This window comes from Schistocerca cancellata, chromosome 5 (assembly GCF_023864275.1).
Source record: "Schistocerca cancellata isolate TAMUIC-IGC-003103 chromosome 5, iqSchCanc2.1, whole genome shotgun sequence".
In the NCBI taxonomy this organism is placed as follows: Eukaryota; Metazoa; Arthropoda; class Insecta; order Orthoptera; family Acrididae; genus Schistocerca; species Schistocerca cancellata.
The window spans coordinates 656,867,625-656,876,836 of record NC_064630.1 but is presented as its reverse complement, the minus strand read 5'-3'; the positions used below and the strand labels follow the sequence as shown (position 1 = coordinate 656,876,836).

Below are 9,212 nucleotides of genomic sequence, written 5' to 3'. Positions count from 1 at the left end.
AGTCATATCTATTTATAAAAGATTAAGGCCCACCAAAAACTGATGCCTTAAGACATTAAAGTCTATAAAGGTGCAATATCAACTGATTTAATTCTTTCCCAAAAAGCAAAAATGATGTGAAGTTGCTGGAACAGCTCAGGTTCCATTAATATTCACTCACAAAAATGTAGAACACTCCATGCTGTGTACTGTAGCAGTGGGTTATATCAATTGTTAACATTATGTTTCTTTCGTTCTTTCTTTCTTTCTTTTTCAAACCATGTAAGTCACGCAATGTGTACTTGCAGGAAAACAGAGAAAAATTGATTGCTTAGTGAACTAGAAACTGTTCGTAAACTGTTATGCTTCGAACGATTAATACTTGCGAAAGACAACACGGATGTGTGATACAAACTTCAATTACATATTAGATTTCCGTACAGATCTTTAAAACTAAATGAACAGCATTATATTATTGCCTTAAAGGAAAAAAAGGCAAAACAAAATTCTTACTCGTAGGATTGATTGATGTGTACAATTACTTTGAGTGTATCAATGAACTACGTCCAGTTTCCACAAGAAAAATATTTTAATACATAATGAAATAAGGGAGATGCGTCTTAAATAACAATGAAAATAAAATATTCCCAGTTCAACTCCTTGTTAGAGGTGGTCCAATTGTGTATAGTATATCAAAAACTTATAATTTCCTCTTTATTATGCAGGTATGGCTGTAGCTCTCTAAGATCGTTCATTTTCTTCATCTCAGTTGCAAGATATTTTTGTTTTTCCAGGCGTGGCGTACAAAACCACTAGTCTACTGGCTGTCCCTTACTAAACCGAAATGGTTTATCGAGTAAGGAAAATTGTTATATTGTGATAATTGAAATGGTTTCTTATAAACAATATGCCTTCCATTTCTGGTTGTTATACTATAAATGAAAGAGTTCTTCTTTAGGACTGTTGAATTTTCTTTATGATACCTTCTTTTTCTATGGCAACAGGGCTGACGAGAGACAGTAAACAAGCATCTTGTTCATTCTTTGCGGAAAAAATATGTAATGCACGTATGAATTTTGTCCTTGATGCCACTAAGCTTGCCAGGACAGTCATGTTTGCAATGAGTACTAAGAACAAAAAATTACATTATAAGCATTATTGGATATGGAGGAAGCCATTTTTCACAAATTACAACATTATAAACAAAACTTCTGGAGTAAGTTGATAGTTATTTCCAGTTAAATCATCCATCCTTAGTAAGCGAGTAACAGTTTAAGTAGAAAAATTACTTGCAATGAACGTTAGAGTTACACATATAGGTAGCCTATTTCTAATTCCTTTTTTCCTTTTTGATACTAAAATCGTTATCGCCCAACGAAGATAGGCTTTCACAGCTTAAATAATCCGAAACGCTTTTATAATAAACGCAAAACGCTTTGAATCCCGCGAATAGTGCATTTCATGTTACCAATAACTGATCGTGACTACATACTCCAGATGTAAAAAGCTGTTTTGCTCCGAAACCGTGCAAGAAAGTGGGTTACGCAGTTTCAAACTCAAAACAAATATCATCCTGTGGCGATTGCATCCAGCTCACGTATAGGGTTTCTGCACATAATGATCAACCCCTCAACAATTTGTCAAATTAAAACAGAATCGTCAAAAAGAGTGACTAACAACATTTCAAAACTAACCGGTTCATTTGTTATCCAAAACAAAATATACTCTTTTATCCTTTTCGTTTCTTCCTTTCATCATCATTAGGGAAGTCAGTTTTCAGAGAATTGATAGGTTTTTCTCAGTTACATCCTTTGTGTGGTGCATAATTGAATACACTGAATTTTTTTTTACTCCTACTTCATATAATCATTATTAACGTACAAAAGGAACGGAAGTGACCTTTGGATATGACCCCTAATAAGTGCGATAGAGGATGAGAGTAGCATGTACGCTAGGAATGAGAGTCCATTGTTCGAACAGAAAGTGAAAAAGCTCAGCTAATGGAAAGCGGAGTACAAAGCGCTGGGGATGGGAAAAAGGTCGGTCGGTGAGTGTGAACACGGTGCTTATGACTGGCTAAGAGCGCAGATATCGGCGACTCGACAGCAGCGCGTGGCGTGGTACGCGCGCTGCATTATCGGGGGTCGCAGTTGCGCGAAGCGTCTTGCGCCGACCCCCACCTCACCTCCAGAGCCCGCCGGCAGAGCGCAGCACGGGCGGGCCGCGCGGCCCGGCCCGGCGTAATCCGCCGCCGGACCCAATCTCGCAGGCCCGAGTTTTTAATCCCGCCTCTCATTTTCGGACAGAGATGCGCTTGTGTATCTAACGTGATGAAGTCCGCGGCGGCAGCAGCAGCAGCAGCAGCAGCAGCAGCCTACTCGCTTTTTATCCTCTCTCCCCTTCTGCCTCCGCTTCCAGGAGGGCAGTCGCGGTGCTCGGTACACGCTGCTGCCCGGATTAAGCAGGCGCACCCCGCCCCAGTGACGCCGTAACAAAGCCGCAAGTTAGCGCAAAGAACTTCCTCTTCACGCTTGTCCGTCACAAATCTCTGCCCACTCTGAAAGCCATTTTTGTGATTCTTCTCGGTCAAGTTTTCAACCGAGTTCGCATTTCCAAGCGAAAATTTCCGTTATGGAAAGAGTTGGCATTGTACTAATCTAGTTCGTTTTTGACAACTTCGCTAAGTCAGTCACAGACAAGAACCTCAGACATATTAGCAGTATCAAAAACGGAACTTTTTCAGCGTGGGTAATCCGAAAGAAAATATAATTCCTGAAAACATTGACAGCAACGTTTGAACTATGAGGGCTATCCAGAAAGTAATACACGCTATGAAATAAAAAATAACAATATGGGAAAACCAAATTTTGCTACACACATTTTAAAGATACACTCTTAAGGAGTTCTGTACTTAATTGCCATTCAAAATGTGGCTCTATTTTTTCAATACCGTGGTAAGAGGTCCATGACTAAGGAATATATTGCTAGCGCACTCGAGCAGATGTAATTTCGATGGATTGCTCACGCGCTGCCTGCGATATGTAAGCTATAAGAGAATCGCAGACCAGAGAGCAGTGTTGGCTGCAGTAAGAGCAGTGTCAGTAGGAGTAAGTAGTAGCCAGCAGTCGGGTGTATGGAGTTGGCTGGGCCGGTCGTGGGGAGGGATGGCGGTGTCTCAGCGATGTAGTATAAGGTAAAGGCAGCCGCGTGCATATGTAGTTTCTTACAACTAAATTTCTACTATTGTTATATCAAGTCCCACGTAAATGTTTTTAAAAATCGTTTAATAATAATCTTTCGTATAAAATTAACTTTTGACAATCATTCATCTTAATTTAAAGATTTTACTAATTTCTCCTATCTATGGTTATCCCGATTATCGTAAATAAAAATCAGTTGTTTTTTTCTGTGCATAACAAATCTAGTGGCCAGCGTTGCACTGGGCTGTGCAGAAAAATTTCTTATAGGAACAGATATATACGTGTTATCCGGCAACTTCATTGAGGTAAGAATTTTCAGTTTCCAGAATGAGAGTTTCACTCTGCAGCGGAGTGTGCGCTCATATGAAACTTCCTGGCAGATTAAAACTGTATGCCCGACCGAGAGTCAAACTCGGGACCTTTGCCTTTCGCGGGCAAGTGCTCTACCAACTGAGCTACCGAGCAATATCCTTTCTTTCAGGAGTGCTAGTTCTGCAAGTTTCGCAAGAGAGCTTCTGTAAAGTTTGGAAGGTAGGAGACGAGGTACTGGCAGAAGTAAAGCTGTGAGTACCGGGCGTGAGTCGTGCTTCGGTAGCTCAGTTGGTAGAGCACTTGTCCGCGAAAGGCAAAGGTCCCGAGTTCGAGTCTCGGTCGGGCACACAGTTTTAATCTGCCAGGAAGTTTCAATTTTCAGTTTGTTCAGAATGATCTTTCTGGGCCATGATGCAGCACTGCTGACGTCCAAAATTTACCAGTTTAAACGCACAGTCAGTTAATTATTGAAAGGTTGTATATGAGTCACATTTTTATTGGGAGGTTATTCACGTTATTATTGCGAGGTTACGGAATAAATAAACTGTTGGGAGGTTACACTGAATGTGAATGGCATACATATTTTTACTGTTGGGAGGCTACACCGTCTCTGTAGAAGTATGCTGTCTGTGATGGAAGCCACTGGTCTATACCGGCATGCAGTTCGGCTTCAGTATCAAAGCATTACGTAACGAGCCACGTCTTTGTTACCGTCAAGAGGTGGTGGTCGCTCGGCGCCAAATCCGGGCTCTATGGTGGATAATCAAATACCTCCCGTCGAAAATGCGGTAGGAACTCTCGGGTGCGAGTGGCCGTGCGTGGACGGTGCGTTATCGTGAAAAGACGAAACTTTTGCGCTGAATTAATCGCGACGCTTGTTTTGTATCGCCAGCTTTAACTTTCAGTGTTTGGAAACACCTCTCTGAGTTAACTGTTGCGCCACGCTCAAGGAAATCAACGAGAAGCACTCCCTCAGAGCCCCCAAACACAGCAGCTATCATATTTATTGCTGATAGCATTTGCAAAGTCTCCCTTAGTTTCTCGAGAGAATTTGTGTCTCTTCTATCGACTGCCTTTTTGTTTCACCATCGACATACTTTACTCAAGTCTTGTCCGCAGTTACGATACAATAGGTAACTTTGTTACTATTTTTCTCGTAATCTTCCAGGAAGGTCAATGCTGCAGCTGGTCTGCTTTTTGTGACCTTCCTTTGGGATTTGGGGAACCCACCTAGCACAAAATTTGTGATAGCCAAGATCCTCCATCGCAATTTTTTGCGCCAAACTCAGAGAAATTTGTGAAAAATGTTGCGAAAGTTCTGTAATCACGAAACAACTATTTTACACGAAATTTTTCGTTGATTTTCGTCACGCGTTCGTCAGTCACAAGGATACACGTACCACTGCGGACGTCGTTGTGTACATTGCTATGACCTTTCTAAAATTAGAGGACCATGACCTCACTCGTCTGTGAATCATTATTCTTTTTCTGTACACTCCACAAAGGTCGCGATCAACTTAAATTGGTTTTCAGTTTCTTGCCAACAAAAACCTGATCACAGAACGCACCTCACATGTGACGGAATTTGCTATTGCAGCGCAAATTTTAACAAGTCACAGAAAGCTAATTAGCGGTGACACAGACCACAAGCTATAACCCTCTCACCGTCGCGATAGACAAACAGGTCTGTTACTTTCTGGGTTGCCCTCTTATTTATCTATATACTAACAGTCGAGACTGCAGCATTTCTCATACTGTAAGGTAATTTATATTCCTACACCGTCCGTCCACAAACTTCAGAGACTGATTTTATTCCTGATGTATAAGTGACGTCAGTAACTATGGTGGCAGCTTAAACTAACAACTGTAAATGTGTAATCAACCAGCCTGTTGTGAACAGGCAGTGTTCTGTAGTAAAGGTGTGTCGATAAAATCTCAACGTTCTTGTCATAACGAGCTTAACATCTCTACATGAAGTGTTCACGACATTCTCGATGAATATGTAGAACAAAAACGTGGGAAGTTTTTCCCGTACATCGTGACACCCGAAGAAAAACCCCGACGCGTTAACGCCTCTACCTAGTAGATGGTACAGATAACGCCATGTTTCTCACACGCTATCCAACTGACCAGTCCAGACCCAGTTTCATTCATAATGACAGCGTCCCAGACCAGCGGGGACCAGAAGGAATTGCTGGGCTGATGTGCTCGAAGCAGCAGTGATCCGTTGGTTAAGCAGTGGGGCGCAGCTGACGAATGGAAGTTGGACTTGCTGGGGCAAGATGACTAAGCTAACTAGGAGAAATCCAACTATCATAAAAGTTATTTCACTGAATAATTTCACAAAAAGGGACAGCTAGATTCCAGTCGGTGGTGGTAGTCATCATCAAGTAGCGACTGTTATTTAGAGAATACCTTACAGAACATGTAAGAATTGTTGATACAAACATTTGTCAACTGAATGAAGAATTACCGTGCTCCTCCCACCACTGAGGTGTTTACTTAACTTTTTATACTTTGTTTGCTGGATTACCTTTGTTATTGGTTTTTTTAACGTTTATAATATTGCCAATACTCTTTATTTCTTTTTATTGTTTGATTTGGTTCTCATTATTTTACGTTTCACATTTTTATGATTTGGGAAATACCAGTATTTCTAGTTCATCTTTGACGTACTACGGCGATTTTTCTAGCTCAGTATCACTCAACTAGAAAGCTCTTCTGCCTTTTGTTTTCGATAATGGTAGGTGATGGAAGAAATAAACCGAATGCCTCTCAGTTTTCACCAAAAAGAGTGGTTTTTTGATAAATCACGCCACTTAATAGCATAATAACGTATACATACTCTGTGGCACAGAAATGAGTTTTTAGAAGTAAGAAAACTGGAATATTGTTGGGATTATGATTATTGCTACAGGATTGAGAATGAACGCTTCACAGTGCACTAGAGGAAAATTTGTCTTACACTGGGTCGTGCACAGAGAGCGTTAAAAACCTTGAGAAATTCACGATATTTCTGTATGGCCCATTAGTATTTTCGTATCAATATTCTATAGTAAGGTGTTGTTGAGGTCCATAATCGTGACGACGGCTCTCTGGCTGGCAACACCGCAATTTTTAGGAAAATTTCAGACCTGAGGAGGAACAGGTCTCCATTGCATTCTCCTTCATGAATATACTGACGACTTGCTGCACGAATGCAAACAGCATCTGCTTCTTCATGACTTCAGATTCATTCACTAGGCTGGGCTTTAATATACACTCCTGGAAATTGAAATAAGAACACCGTGAATTCATTGTCCCAGGAAGGGGAAACTTTATTGACACATTCCTGGGGTCAGATACATCACATGATCACACTGACAGAACCTCAGGCACATAGACACAGGCAACAGAGCATGCACAATGTCGGCACTAGTACAGTGTATATCCACCTTTCGCAGCAATGCAGGCTGCTATTCTCCCATGGAGACGATCGTAGAGATGCTGGATGTAGTCCTGTGGAACGGCTTGCCATGCCATTTCCACCTGGCGCCTCAGTTGGACCAGCGTTCGTGCTGGACGTGCAGACCGCGTGAGACGACGCTTCATCCAGTCCCAAACATGCTCAATGGGGGACAGATCCGGAGATCTTGCTGGCCAGGGTAGTTGACTTACACCTTCTAGAGCACGTTGGGTGGCACGGGATACATGCGGACGTGCATTGTCCTGTTGGAACAGCAAGTTCCCTTGCCGGTCTAAGAATGGTAGAACGATGGGTTCGATGATGGTTTGGATGTACCGTGCACTATTCAGTGTCCCCTCGACGATCACCAGTGGTGTACGGCCAGTGTAGGAGATCGCTCCCCACACCATGATGCCGAGTGTTGGCCCTGTGTGCCTCGGTCGTATGCAGTCCTGATTGTGGCGCTCACCTGCACGGCGCCAAACACGCATACGACCATCATTGGCACCAAGGCAGAAGCGACTCTCATCGCTGAAGACGACACGTCTCCATTCGTCCCTCCATTCACGCCTGTCGCGACACCACTGGAGGCGGGCTGCACGATGTTGGGGCGTGAGCGGAAGACGGCCTAACAGTGTGCGGGACCGTAGCCCAGCTTCATGGAGACGGTTGCGAATGGTCCTCGCCGATACCCCAGGAGCAACAGTGTCCCTAATTTGCTGGGAAGTGGCGGTGCGGTCCCCTACGGCACTGCGTAGGATCCTACGGTCTTGGCGTGCATCCGTGCGTCGCTGCGGTCCGGTCCCAGGTCGACGGGCACGTGCACCTTCCGCCGACCACTGGCGACAACATCGATGTACTGTGGAGACCTCACGCCCCACGTGTTGAGCAATTCGGCGGTACGTCCACCCGGCCTACCGCATGCCCACTATACGCCCTCGCTCAAAGTCCGTCAACTGCACATACGGTTAACGTCCACGCTGTCGCGCCATGCTACCAGTGTTAAAGACTGCGATGGAGCTCCGTATGCCACGGCAAACTGGCTGACACTGACGGCGGCGGTGCACAAATGCCGCGCAGCTAGCGCCATTCGACGGCCAACACCGCGGTTCCTGGTGTGTCCGCTGTGCCGTGCGTGTGATCATTGCTTGTACAGCCATCTCGCAGTGTCCGGAGCAAGTATGGTGGGTCTGACACACCGGTGTCAATGTGTTCTTTTTTCCATTTCCAGGAGTGTATTTCCATTCTAACTGCGTGAGAGTTCAGTCATTTTCACGGATCTAAATAGCAGTAGGCTGGAGATAGCACCACAGCCGCGGTTTTGAGTCGGTACTGTATTGATACGGCCAGCAACTGCATACGTTCACGTTCGCCTCTCATGAACCAGCGACGTTGTGCAGTGATTGGCACACTGGACTCGCATTCGGAAGAACGACGGTTCAAGCCCGCATCCGACCATCCAGTTTTAGATTTTCCGTGATTTTCCTAAATCGTCTCAAGGAAATGACAGGACGTTTCCTTTGCCTTCGTCTGCCATGTACATGTACATACATACTCCGCAATCCACCATACGGTGCGTGGCGGAGGGTACCTCGTACCACAACTAGCATCTTCTCTCCCTGTTCCACTCCCAAACAGAACGAGGGAAAAATGACGGCCTATATGCCTCTGTACGAGCCCTAATCTCTCTTATCTTATCTTTGTGGTCTTTCCGCGAAATATAAGTAGGCGGCAGTAAAATTGTACTGCAGTCAGCCTCAAACGCTGGTTCTCTAAATTTCCTCAGTAGCGATTCACGAAGAGAACGCCTCATTTCCTCTAGAGACTCCCACTCGAGTTCCTGAAGCATTTCCGTAACACTCGCGTGATGATCAAACCTACCAGTAACAAATCTAGCAGCCCGCCTCTGAACTGCTTCTATGTCCTCCCTCAATCCGACCTGATAGGGATCCCAAACGCTCGAGCAGTACTCAAGAATAGGTCGTATTAGTGTTTTATAAGCGGTCTCCTTTACAAATGAACCACATCTTCCCAAAATTCTACCATTGAACCGAAGACGACTATCCGCCTTCCCCACAACTGCCATTACATGCTTGTCCCACTTCATATTGCTCTGCAATGTTACGCCCAAATATTTAATCGACGTGACTGTGTCAAGCGCTACACTTCTAATGGAGTATTCAAACATTACTGGATTCTTTTTCCTATTCATCTGCATTAATTTACATTTATCTATATTTAGACTTAGCTGCCATTCTTTACACCAATCACAAATC

General features: G+C 44.0%; 1 non-coding gene across 1 annotated transcript; it reads right to left on the bottom strand.

Annotated features, from left to right (window-relative positions):
* Positions 1–3,570: 3,570 nt before the first annotated feature.
* Trnas-cga (transfer RNA serine (anticodon CGA)) lies at positions 3,571–3,644 on the bottom strand. Its single transcript has one exon. It is a non-coding gene; the product is annotated as a tRNA-Ser (tRNA).
* Positions 3,645–9,212: the final 5,568 nt, after the last annotated feature.